Genomic DNA, 13,646 nt, shown 5'->3' on the forward strand with positions numbered 1-13,646 from the left:
CTGGTGGTGGTGGTAAATGACTGTGGAGGTACAGCAGGTTGTCCAGAGAGTGTGGGGATGCTGGTTCGATCCCTAGTTGTTTCAAGTGCCAAAACATATTTGAGCAAATCAGTGTGAGGCCCTGATCAGAAAAAAGCAAAAGTGGAAAGCTTTCGGAGAAATCTATTAGCACAAACCGAAACAGTCAGTTAATTACGACCAGCACAAATTTCTGATAGCGGTGCACACGAGTGGGTCACAAACGAGGAGATCAGATGAGAAAGCACATAATCCACTAACGAAAATTACAAAGTAAGAAGTAAGTTATTGATGTGTTTCACTCAGGAAACAGCATGATAGTTCAGAGCAGGGAGAGGCAGAATAAATGAAGGAGAATTAATATGTTTTGATATCAGAGCATCATCTTCCATCATAAATTGATGGAAAGTATGTGAAGCCTTTGTTGCTGCGGCAGCTGTTTACTGGATAAATCTGACAGCTGAGGTGGGGCACAGGATTTATCCAGATTGGGACTTCTAACGGCTGACCTGCTGTAAACACTAATTCACTGAATTAATAAACTTACTAGTACTACTCGCTGTGCATGAGTGCTTGTACTGTTTTTTTGTTTTTTTTACACGCTGTGTGAGATTGCAGGTATTTTTCAGAGGTCAGGGAAAGAGTCTGACTCACAGTCACCAACTGACAACAGACGGTTTCTGCAAATTCCAGGCTTCTTGTACAACACAATGTATTATTCAGACATTTTTCAAGCATGTTTCAGATCTGTCTGAGTCATATTAATAAGGGTACTTTGACAGACATTCCAATATGTTATATAACTGCAAAATATGTAGCAAAATGCATGAAATGTGATTTTGCAGAGCGCTTTGTGTGTGTGTACTGTTGAGTGAAGACATGCTGAGGCTTCTGTTCTCCCTGCAATTTGTATTATGGATGGATGTATTTGTAGCAATAATGTGACTAAAACACAAATTGTTCTGCTCACAGAAAAACGTTGCCGTCCATAATATATCCATGTAGAATAGTTTGATGTTTTGGCATTAATAATGGGGCAATTTCCAGTACTTAATGTACTTTCTGTTAAATCTTGTGTTTATATGATTCATTAAAAAATTCTCCTACCCAGATTTTGTGTGTTCACGCCGTTGACTCTCAGAGTTGTCTCTATACCTTATTCCCAAGAGTATAATTTTGACCTTTTTTTGTTGTTGTTGTTTTTTAAATCTGAAAGTTTTGTAACTCTTGAAAGAAACTGGCGAGTCCTAAGCTCCAAAAACCAAACTAAACCATCAGGCAGATGGCAGGAACAGTAGGAATTGGAAAATAAAGAGCTTGGTATGTTCTGAGAAAAAGAAAAAGAAGGTTATTTTAGAAATCCACAAAAAGAGAAGACTTCACAAGAGATGATAAAGGTTCCACCAAAAAACGCTGATGAATTTTAAAGTATAGTCACATATTCTTTTGGTCAGATTTGGTCAAATCCTGTAAAATAGCACTTGTACAGAAGAACAGTTAACTAAAATATACTGAAATGTATGTGAAGTCAAAATGAAAGACAGAGAGATCCACAAAGAAACGGTTGGCCTCGCAAAATATCATCAAGGAGGAAATCTGCTTTTTTATGTTCATGGATTCCAGACTTTGAGTCTGAGTATTGAGTATCTGCACTTTAGTTGAATTTGCAGTCTGTGTTGACATAGAAAGCTGAAATATAACAAGTTGTGCCACTATGTGATGTATATCACTGTAAGTCGGGCTGCTGTAAATCACAAAAATAAATCGCCACTTTACTGAACCGAAGAAAGGGAGTGTTGTACGTCAAGCAAAACAGCCGAGAAATGAATGTAGGCGGAAGGAAGGCTGCGTGGAAAAAAATAAATCACTGTCATTAGCTCCTCTTCCTGTCCTGAGTAGTGTAAATAGTTTTGTCAGCACCTTTAACACCACTACTGGGACAAAGAAATGACTCGGAAAAGATGAAATTACCCTTTTAATTTTGGCAGCTACTTTTTCTTGACATCGCTGCCAGATGGAGATTTGCAGTGAGCGTCTTCTTTAAATGAGTCAACAGTTGGACAGGTTAGAGGCCAGTTTTATAATTATAATTCTCACTGAGGCACGGCTGTCAGAACCTACAGTGTTACATAATGGCATGTTTCAAAACAGTTTGAGGGAAGTTTTCATGTAGTTGCTCTTGAATCTTAATGAGTGGAAGTGTGATTTTTTTTTTTTTTTTTTTTTAAATTTTCTTTTTTTTTTAATCTAAAACAAGGATTCCTTGATCAACTGAGTGAAAAATTCGAATTTTTAGACATTAGAGTAAGCCTTTTTGTGCTCAAAAAACGTATTATGTCATGTTAAAATAGAAAGTGCACCCTCTTTCAAGGTTTATCCATCATAATCAAATTAATCCGACCCTTACTTGGGTCTAAAATAATTTAAGTCCAACCTTAGTAAGTTTAATATTACGTTTATTGATATATTGTGCTGTTTAATTATGCATTTAACAAAAAAAGAAGAAGACAAAGTGCAGAACCAGTGTGAAAATATAAATAGACCCTATGATTCAAAGCTTGTAGAACCAGCTTTAGCAATATTAAGATAAAGGAGTTGTTTTCGTTATTACTTTATCAGTCTGTCGTATCATTATGGAGAGTTTTTGACCTTTTCTTTACAAGGTTGCTGCAGTTCGTTGAGGTCTGGGGATATTGGGTTTGGTTGATGTTGATGTTGATGTTGACTGGACCATTGGATCTCCTTGATTCTTTTTCTTTTTCTGATGTAGATTTGATGGTTTGCTCAGGATAGTTATCCTGTTGCACAGCCCAATATAGGTCAAGCTTTAGTTGTTGGTCAGATTGGCCAATCACACTGTCTTGCATCCAATCACATTTGGTTAGAGAATACTTTGATAATACAGAAAGGTTCATGGTCCACTCAATGCAAAGTGCCCAGGGTGCAAGACAAGCCCATATCATTATCCCTCCACCACCATGCTTCACAGTTGTTATGAGGAGTTTGTGCTTTGTTTTTTGTCAAATGTTGAATTGTGCACTGTGGCCAGACATCTCCACCTTGGTCTTGTCTGTCCAAAGGACATTGTTCTATAAGTCTTGTGGTTTGTTCAGATGCAGACTATGCTGTGCTTCCATTTTCTTTTACTTCTGGCTGCACTTCCAGACAAGCTTTACTCTTTTGGTCTTTTTCTAATTGTACTCAGATTGTAGCTCTTGGGTTTTTAGCTGCTGTTTACCCTCTTAATTACTATGGAAGAAGTAAGGGTGTACTTAGTTTTTCACACCTTGCTTATATATTTTGGCTTAGTTATTGTGTTTTTGTTCATCTGATGTATTTATCTAATAAGAACAGAATAATAATAATAATTATTATTATCATTATTTCCTGATATGTAAAACCTTAGAAGTGAACGAAGGTGTACTTTTTTCACAACTGTAACTAAAATTGAGCAGTTATAATGATTTTATTGCCATTTAAAATGAAACCTAAAATAGGGAAGATTTAAGCTTTGGTAAATATTTTAGAGGTTACTTCCAGTCAAAGGGTATCTATATCACATATATGCACCAGTGCTTTTCTTTACATTCAGAGATTCAGAGCTTTCCTTGCTCTTGATTATAGTCTCTATTTGTATCACTTCAGGCTGTTTAGATTTCATTTGGACTTTTTATGTATCCAGATGCATTTGCTGCTGCAGTGATTCATCTCTCAGCATGGATATATGCATGCTGGACAAATTCAAGCACACGCCCAAAATCCAACTGGAAAATTTAGCACAGCCCTGATAAAGACCTGTAGACATTTGGTGAATTTCCTTTGCCAGTCTGTTTAAACATCTATAATTGAGCTGTTGGGAGATACAGTGCCTGACTTTGTGTTTGCAAAAGCTCTATTAAAACCTCTACTCTACTTGGTGTGATTATGAAAAATGGAGCCCAACAGGGAAATTATGTAAACAGACTGTTTGATTTGAATTGAAGGTCGAGTTGATTTGTGTTGTTTGTGGCCTGACAAATGGCTATTATGTAGCCCTTCTGCTTGTCCAAACATCCCAAGTGCTTTTAGCATTCATGTGTTTTGAAAGACTCTGATTACACCTTCTATAACATCCAGTGCTTCTAATGCGTCAGGAGACAACAGACCCTTTTCATGACTGCAGCTTCCAGAGTGAGGTAACTTTTCAAGGATGAAACCTTGATGCTTTTGATACTTGAGATATTTTGCGAGCAGTTCGTTCTAAAGCTTCTTTTGTGCAGAAAGGTTTTCATCACCTCGGTGGCGTCAGCAGTCATGAATAAGGTGAACAACAGATGCATTGGTTGAATTTTAATCTACTAAGTTGCTTTCAATTCTCAAGAATTCTTTTCTTTTTTTCCTCTTCTTCTTTTTTTTTAGCTTTACAGAGTCAGTTTTAGTCCTCACATTGTCGGAGGTTGATTATTCTGTTGCTAGGTGAAATGAACCAATGATGCAGTTCCCTTATTCTGTACATGTGAGTCCATGCGCCTGTATGACTGGGAAATTACTGCCCAGTTATTTACATCCTCACTGTCATCTATCTGTACACATTAACACAAGGATCAATCCTGCTCCCCCGCAGCCGTAGTTTACCAAGGCTGCTAATGGGCCTCTATCAAAGCTCAATCATAATGAAACAAAAGGAAATCACATTAGAGCTTCTGTGATTCGGCTAACCAGATTGACACACACAAGGATGATTTCCTAACTGAGATTAATAGTCCCAATCATTCCATTAATATGTATGTTCCGGTGTTGTTATAGATACTAGATTTGCCATGTACGCTGGAAGAGACTGGCGTCAAAGCAGAGGAATGAGGCCAATTATGTACTGTCTGGTTGGCACAAATAGGAAACAAAGCATTACAGGTGCTTGGTTTGTTTCCCTGGAACTGCTCATTAAGATGACGCCAGTGGGGTTATGGTGTGAGGTTAAATAAAGCTGCGGGTGGATCATAGACACTTCACTGAGATCATCCCACTGATCAGCCCACCCACTTTCGTCTTTAAATACCTGTGCCGTTGTTTGAGTGCCATTACATTAACTTTTTATTTTCACCAGATTATGAAAGGTTGAAAAAAATTAATTTCAGTTTTACAAAGTCACAGTTGATGGGCTTATATGGCTTTTTACTAATAGATGTTTGACATAATTGCTTGAAAACTGATTAGATAGTTGACTGAAAAATTGTAGCTCCAGCTGCAAGGCTTTTTTTCAGTCTCAATTATTTTCTCCATTACAATTTGCTGTGTTTCATTAAAGAAAATTATAAAAATAAATCAGTTTCCTTTAGAGGAAAAATCTCTGAAATGCTCTTTTTATGTGGTTTTTTATTAGAGCTTTGTGTTTTAAAAATCCCAGAAAATATTATTTATGAGAGGAAGAATTTTTTTTTTTCAACCAAAGAAATAAAAACAGTTTTAGCTTCTCAAATGTGATAATTTGTTGCTTTTTTGGTCTTACATGTTTTTGCCAAGCAAGACAAAACATTTGATATAACAGCTTCTGTTTGCGTTTCAAGAGCAAAGTAATAATTAAGAAAATAACAAGTAAATTAAAGGACATTGAAAGCCACCAAGTCTCAAAGTTTTTATGCCTCCAATAAAACAGCAGATCAAGCGTCAGGATGCTGGCTTATCAAAGCCATGATTTTTAATGATACTTTAAACTGAATTACTTTACTTGTACCTTCTGCATTAAGTAAATGCACAACATGCCAGCAAACCCTTTGGGAATTATTTAAGTGTATTTAAGGTCAATTAAAGCATGTTTTTATGATGGTTTTAAATCCACACAGTACAAAATGTACTGCACAGCTCTTCAACTGTGAGCCACAGAACATGTTCCACAGTTCCTTAATATAGTAACTTGGCCGCATTTGCTATTCAGTAATCAAAATTTTATCATGTAAGAATTTCTAATACGTCTTTAGTAAACAGTAAGTAGGGTCAGTTGACAGCTGCTCCTCTGAGCTCTTTAATTTCCTGCCTAATAGCCACTTCAAACAGAATACATACTCACCCTGTATCGCTCCGAACGAACACAATGCTCCAGCAATGGGCATGTGGCCAAGTGTTTGATAGGTTGTTTTTCTTTGACTTCGTCTTCAGTTTGGCAGAGTTGGCTCTGTAGATCTTCCCTTTGACTGTTTGCCTCACACTTTCTCTTGTTGGCTTTCTCTTCCCCTCTCCTGTTCTCTCTCGTTGACTAATTTCCTCTGTGCTCTTCTCTCCAACGAGGTGAAAAACACATTTGCCAAATATAGGTAGGTCATCACACTGTCTCGCATCCTCATCAGTTGCTAAGTACAAAGCACTTCGATGCAAACAGACCGGTCAGCATCACCGTGCAGTAGGCTCTAGCTCCTCAATATTCCAGCTTCGTTCTGAGAAAAGATGGTAAATGCAACAGCTGTTTGGCGTCAACGTCCATGTGACAAATCTGCTGAGGTGCCTCGATGCTGTTCAGACATTTTTCACAGAAGAGGAATGACTGAAAAAGAGCTCCTCGTTATCACGAACAATGACCAGCCGAAGGTCTCTTCGAAGAGTCTTCTCTTTTACTGAAGATGAACTTGTGAGCTCGAAAATCTTCTGAAAAATCAAAGGTAATTTCTCAGCTCCTCACACTTTCTGCAAAGTTATAGCAACTCCACTGGCAATGGAAGTAAGTAAAGCTTCTCCAGTGCTCAGGGCTGCGCAGACAGAGTTTTTCCCTCCCAACAGACTCCTGCTTGCTGCTTCTGAAAACCCTGCTTGGATGCAGGCTGCGCTGTCATCCTCTCTGACACGCAGATTCAGCTGTGAGCAACTACTAGGAAAAATTCCCGCATAGGTTGAAGCCTCCTGTATCAGAGCACTAGGCAATATGTAAGACAAGGGAGGAGGAGGTGAGGAGGTGGAAGAGGTGGAGTAGTAGGATGAAACATAGGGGGAGGAGCCAGAGGAGGAGCTCACATGTCTCAGTAGCAGTTCAGCATAAGCTGAATGTTTGCCTTTGCAATGGCAGACCTGTATGTCTTCATCACAGAGAAATGGCTCGCTTCTCAATCAGCTACACACGTCCCACTTCACGATGATGTTTGGTAGTCCTGAAAGCCTTTTGACCATGCGCCTCTTGTAGGATTTTTAAATTGCTTTCTCTGTTTGTTTTGTGGGTTCTTGCTGTAGTTACAAAGTAAAGAGTGCAAATGTTTTTTTTGTTTTTTTGAGATGAAAGCCAACTTGCTTAGAGTCTCACTCTGTCCTCTGCGAGCCATGGATTAAATCTGAGTAAAAGTTCAACAAAATCTTTTTTTTTTTTTTTTTTTTTTTACATTTATTGTGACTAAGGAAATGATTATATGTGGATCTAAATAACAATTCTCTTATTTCATGGTATGCTACAAATCATCTCCTTATCAAATAAAATCAAACATAAATAATGCTGATTCAGTAACAGGAACACTTTAAAATAGACAAGCAGTTATAAAAATTCTAGTTTCTTTTTTTCAATAACTGCTTAGCAAGATTTGGGTCAGTGTTTTTGGCTTAAATTTTGTTGTGGCTTAAATCTACCTTTTTAGTCTGTTGTTGATAAGGCCATGCAGAAATATCTGTTTGCTGCATTGATTCCCAAGCAGCTCTTCATATTAGTAAGCAGGGCCCACTTAAAAGGGGAGAACTTCTGTGTCTGCTGCTGACATAATGAAACAAACACATTGATGTAAATTGTAACGCATGTTGTCGGCGCCAGTCACACATGTAACAAGTTAAAGCAACATCCTAGTGAACAACAAGGATGTTTGTGGTACTAGATGTTATTTGTGCTGTATTTCCATGTCAGAGTTACAAAGTCAGCTATAGCTGGATTTAGAGTTTGAAGGAGGGACAAAGAGTTGCCCCTTATCTTCAGTATCTATGTACACAGGCTCTGAAGTTGCACTCTGACTTTTTAGAGCTAGGAACAATCACAGTGCAACTGTTATAACAGCTTAATGCACCAAACGACACAGATGCAGATCTTCTCATCATAGCTTGTATCACGCAACCGTTTCTGTTGGCAATGTCAACAAATAATACTAGGCCAGATATGACGTATAACCGCTCAGTGTTTTAGTGACGATATCGGCAGTTAAAAAGATACCTCCATGTTTACTTATTGGGAACAGTCCCTTTATTCTTTTGCGTGTAATCCAGGCTAAATCCCTAAATTCTTTTCATCCCAGACATAAAAACATTTGTAAGTTATTGCCGGATTTGTTTTCAGCAGCACGAATAAGTCCTAGTCGAGCAAGTGGAAATTATATATTTCAAACCTAATTAAAACGAGAAACAAAATTTTGGCAGGACGAAGAGTTGCAGAAACTTGGTTGGAACCCTGCTGCTTAATTAAACACTAACTGAAAAAGGACATTACGAACTCTAGAGTTAATACAGTAATGTTTATCCAAGTTGTGGAACAAATGAAGTCACTTGGTGCATAATAAATTCCCATGCTGGCATAGATGAATCTTTTTCACAATAAAAACAAAGGAATTAGTTTTGAAAATGATTGCTGAATTATGCTTTTATGAAAATGGAGGCCTTTTTTTCTATTACTCATCACCCTGCTGCCCCAGTCAGCCTCCAGACCCACTCACTGAAAGCACATATGTCCGGCTTTTTCACAAATCGCATCTTGCTTGAGCAGCTGATTCATCTGTGATTAAACTGTGTGACTAGAATGGGCTGAAGCTTTTTTCCTTTAATGTGACTATATCATGCATGTTCCTCTGAACCACCGATTCACTGCCTTGCTATTGATTATCCCAGATATTGAAAATGCACACATATGGATTCCTCAGTTTCTTCATGTAATGAGGCACACATATACGCTATGATTGCCTAATATCTGTTGATTGGAGACATTGTAGGCTTCCACCTAGACAATTTGTCACTTTGACACCAGAATTATGTCAAGGTACTGTGGACCAACAATGGACAATGGTTATTTTAGGCTTGACTAATAGAAGCCTAATTAATCAGCCATAACTGATGAATTGTGCTTCTTACAGTATTTAAAGATTGTCATATACGTTTGTGGAAAAAAGTGAAAAAGAAAATTTAAAACGGGAGCAAAAGCAGGTTTTTAAAAGTATATTGTGTGTTCCCTTTAGTTTGTTTAATGTTTACTTTGTACTTAAGATGAGCTCCCTCAAGATGAAATGACTTGTGTAACCTGTATAGGGCTTATGTAGCACCTCTCAACTCGCCTAACTGTCTTTCTGTTGCACCTGTTCACACAGTACTTCATGCATCAGCGGCACTGAAACTCCCACAAGGTTCTTGGTTGTCATTTGGAGCAACTTCGGGCTCATTCTCTTGCCACAGGATAAAAGCCGATGCAACGATTAGATGACAGTTCATTCTTTCGGTGCTTGTGGTGTATTTTATATTTGTGCCCAGTCACGGTGTGCCAGTGATTTATACTGAGACTTAGTTAATTGTGCTTGAGGTAAACGGACCAATAAAAAAGTCCACCTTCCTGGAAGCCTTTGCCGATAACTTAAACTGAATTCCAGAATATTGTTATCCTTTGCTGCTAATGTTTACTCTGTATGTTACAAAGCCCAAGAACCCAATGCAGTTGACTGAACAACCATAGACGTTTAATTGCTGATCTGACTATGTAGGACCTTTGCAGCTTTTTTGGGAAATGCTTAAAGATCAAGGCTGTATTGCATGCATGAAGCTTTCTCATGTCCTTGTAGAGAAAACTTCTCTATTTTCTCTGTAAGTTAATGTATTGACAACCGTGTTACCTGTGGACAGCATCTGAAGCTGTCAAAATATTGATTTATAGGTTGACTATAGATTTTTGCCCTCACATGACATAAAGAGTGGCAGAATAACATTGTAAAATAACCTTTAACTCCCCCAAATTGAGCTAGTTATTTTAAAACCAGTGTGGTTTCAAAAAATACAAAAAGCAAATTAGTCATTTAATGGTGTGATTCTGTTTCAATTAAAGATAATTGCTTGATGTGCTTCACACCTCCCACACTGTGTTGCTTATCTTGTGGTAAATAACAAGAGCGGCAGTGATAATATTTGGCATATAAAGCTTTCCATTAGATGCATAGCTTCCAAACATGTCTGGTTGTTTGGAAGCTATGTATTTTTACATTTAATGTCAGCTCAACCCGCTCATTAGCTGTGGCCAACCAACTGTTGCATTTGTTACTGGTCAAATTGGTTGTTGTTCAAGCAAAAACCAATCTGTGTGCAACCAGTTCTCTGGAAGCAAACATCAGCTACAACTACTTAGTTCAGATGTAGTCTTCCCCCAGAGTGAATAATGTGCGATAATTATGCGATGAGTCGTTTTATAAATCAGCTTTCTAAATACTACCCCCCTAAGGAAAACTTATTGCTCTCATTTCTCTGAAGTCCTGAAGAGCTGACCTTTGCATATGAATCTCAGTCTGAAATGGAGGTAACAAGAACAAGATGCTCTTTAATGGAGAGTAGTAGTTGTTAAATGGTATGGTTAATATATAAAAACATATTTTTACTACACAGGTTATTCTTGTAATAAATCAACAAAGATAAAATCGTATGTAAAAGCTGTTTACTTGGCTACTAATTAATAGATTCTCCTTACCTTTCTGTGACCACCTGGTCGTATTGTGCCATGTGGGTGTGTAGATAGAGACGTCAATAACTAATGCATTTATACTAATGCATTACAAGCTACAAATAATCAATATGAAATGGTTTTTCACCGCTGCACTGAGTAGACTTTGACCTCTTAATTGATATCTTCCTATAATGGTCTTCAGTGGAAGATGTCTAGCAGTGACTGTGACTTTTGTTAATGTGAGGCTTTTCTCGTGTGATGTTACCTTCCTGTAGAGCTGGTCTCTCAAGGTCTTGATTTCCATGATGAAACCACTCTGCATGTGTAATCCGAGAGGCCTTTATCTCCTCCAAGTTTTTGATTTGATCACTTCTGAATAAAGCAGTTGAGGCCAAAATTATTATTAAGGCTCAAAGTTTTGAATGTTTCAATATGGATTAACCCGGAAACATGGCTGTTTAAGTCGAGTCCCTTAGTGGTGAAGTAATAGAACTAAATTGTCGCAAAGTCCAGTTGTGCTAACGTAATCATGTATTTAAGAGCCAGACACTGCCCTGGTAAGCTTCAAAGTATTTAACCAGCACTGCAGGCTTGTACAGTGTTTTCTTCAGGAGGCATTCAACAGCTGGCAATGTTGGCCCTTTAGCTTAGCTCCTGCAATGAAGATGAAGGTAGAAGTCTTTATGTGCAAACTTTTATCCAATGAAATGAGAACTATAAGCCACTCTCTGTGCACTTTTTGTTGTTGTAATGTTATAGATGATTTTTCTTGCTTGTGGCAAGTTCTCATGTCGCCGCACTGTTAAAGGCAGCTTTTCAACCAAGCAGCATTTTACTTATGGGTGTGTCTTTGCTGTCTGACTATACCCTGTTTGCTTTTGTTTTGGATGAGTGCATGCAAGTGAATCTCTATAGCTTATGCATATGTTAGGTCCCTCTGTGTTGCCAAAGACGTATACAAAAAGGCACCAAGGTGTGACCACAGATAGATTGGCTAGTAGAATTATTTGCTGAATTATTACAATTTTGACAAAATGTAATCTTCGTTTTTTCGCCTTAGTGTGACCAAGTGTAGACACTACGCTACAGGAGAACACTAAACTACAAATACATGACTTGGATATTCCCAATAGACTGAAGATTAGTATAGTAAAAGCACCACGGTAGGGCTGTTCGATATAACAATATATATCGGATGACAATATAAAAATCGTCTATCGTTTCCAAGGCTCGCAAAATTTCAAAATCTCTGGTAGCCCTTCGAGCAGGCATTCTTCAGTTTTTGGTAGCCCAAAATAAATTTAAGTAGCCCGAATAAAAAAAGAATTTTTTTTTACGTTTGGTTTCCTTTACAATATTATACATTAAAGTATAATATTGTAACGGAAACAAAAATTAATCAAAAAAATTGTTAAAATACAAATCACAACAACTGTATAAAAATTAAAACCATCAACTCAAATACTTGGTTCTAATTGAACAGAAATTTCTATGAACTTGTAAGAACTGTGTAGAACATAGGTGTCAAACTCTGGCCTGCGGGGCCTAATTACATTTGGCCCGCGAAGCCATAGCAAATTACTATTAGAGCTGGCCTGCTGGTATTATACAGCTAATATATATATTGTTTAGTATTAAGCTTTGCTTGTTCCATATTCAGTTTTCCAGCAAAACTTATTTGAGTCCATAAGAAAAGATTCATTCTTATATCTGGAGGAAGATTTTTTTTTTCAATAAATATTAACATTAGCCCGCGACTTTGTTCCAGTTTTGAATTTTGGCCCACTGTGTGTTTGAGTTTGACACCCCTGGTGTAGAACATGAATCAGTCTGTGTCAGATCCTGAATCTGAAATTTTCACTGAAGTCACGGGTAAGAAGTAAGTGGAACCAAGATCTAGGCCATTTGCTTTTTGAAGTTTGCAAAGACTGCTAAATTCTGCCAATGGTAGTTCACTCTTTGCAATATAGCACGCTGTTCTAAACAGCTTTTTCAGGAGATCTTGTTGTGCTTGGTTTATTTGTAGTATGTTTTTTTGCAATTGGTGTTTGTTCTGGGAAAGATACTGCAGACTGGGCAATAATGCATTTCTTGCATTTCTCATGGGTTCTGATGGGGTCTTTTTTAAAGTGACTGGTCCCAGTAACAAAGGCGCTTGTCGACTCAGAAATCAAATGAAACTCACAACACACCTGGCAGAACATCATGTTATTTAGCTCGTCATATTCCAGCCACAGAAATTCTTTTGTCCATGAAACCAAAAAAGCTGCGCTTTCTTTTTGCCTCATAGTCTTTAGGCTAGGTGACAAATCGTCAACATATTACGTTTTCGGCTACCCACCACATTCCTAAATGACGACCTCGGAAAAATGAGGAAATATGAGAACCGTATGGACTCAATCTACACATGTTCGCTCTTTTCCTTCAAATAGCTTAGAAACACGCTATTTAACATCATTTAAGTCCTGTTTAAGGTGAGGAAAAAGGTTATGGTTAGGGCTAGGGATAAGGTTAGGTTTAGGGCTGGAATACAGGGCTGGAACGTTGGTTACCGCGGGAGCGTCATTGCACTGGATTTCAGCCATAACCCGCCGCGTACCATAAGAACGCCGAAAGTCTCCTTTCGCGTTCCTCAGGAACGCCGCGGGACGTGACAAAACGTTGCCATGTTACGCCTCGGGAGTGAGAACGGGCTCGATTTGTCATATCTTTTCCGTTTTGTGATCGGCTTTTCTTTGGCTGCCCCTTCTTCACCTTGACCTGTCTTATTTGGCTCTGCAGAACTAAAATACCAGCGTAAATCCTGCTGCTTTTACACACGTACTTACATAATGATCAGCGATTCTTTGCGCACTCAACCTCTCACATGTTTAAGCTTGCTGCGAGAGATTTCACTTGTCGCGTTTGAATAGTAAGCTAATGAGTGATAAGACGATGTCAGAGGAATTGGTGCGCAATTAATCGTCACTCACCAATCAGTGCTGCCGCTCTCTATACACCGTTCGCG

The 13,646-nt window shown here is 38.1% G+C and overlaps 2 protein-coding genes across 3 annotated transcripts in view; one reads left to right on the forward strand and one right to left on the reverse strand.

The window, feature by feature from the left end:
* The window catches only part of chrm5b (cholinergic receptor, muscarinic 5b), a 24,818-nt gene extending 17,480 nt beyond the window's left edge, over positions 1-7,338 (reverse strand). The window contains exon 1 of the mRNA XM_085133577.1: positions 6,062-7,338. The gene's annotated coding sequence lies outside the window, so the exon portion shown is untranslated. The remainder of the gene's footprint in view (positions 1-6,061) is intronic.
* Positions 1-13,646, forward strand: part of aven (apoptosis, caspase activation inhibitor) — a 46,650-nt gene that overhangs the window by 9,882 nt on the left and 23,122 nt on the right. The window lies entirely within an intron of this gene.

The sequence above is a fragment of the Neolamprologus multifasciatus genome, chromosome 15 (assembly GCF_963576455.1).
Source record: "Neolamprologus multifasciatus chromosome 15, fNeoMul1.2, whole genome shotgun sequence".
NCBI lineage: Eukaryota > Metazoa > Chordata > Actinopteri > Cichliformes > Cichlidae > Neolamprologus > Neolamprologus multifasciatus.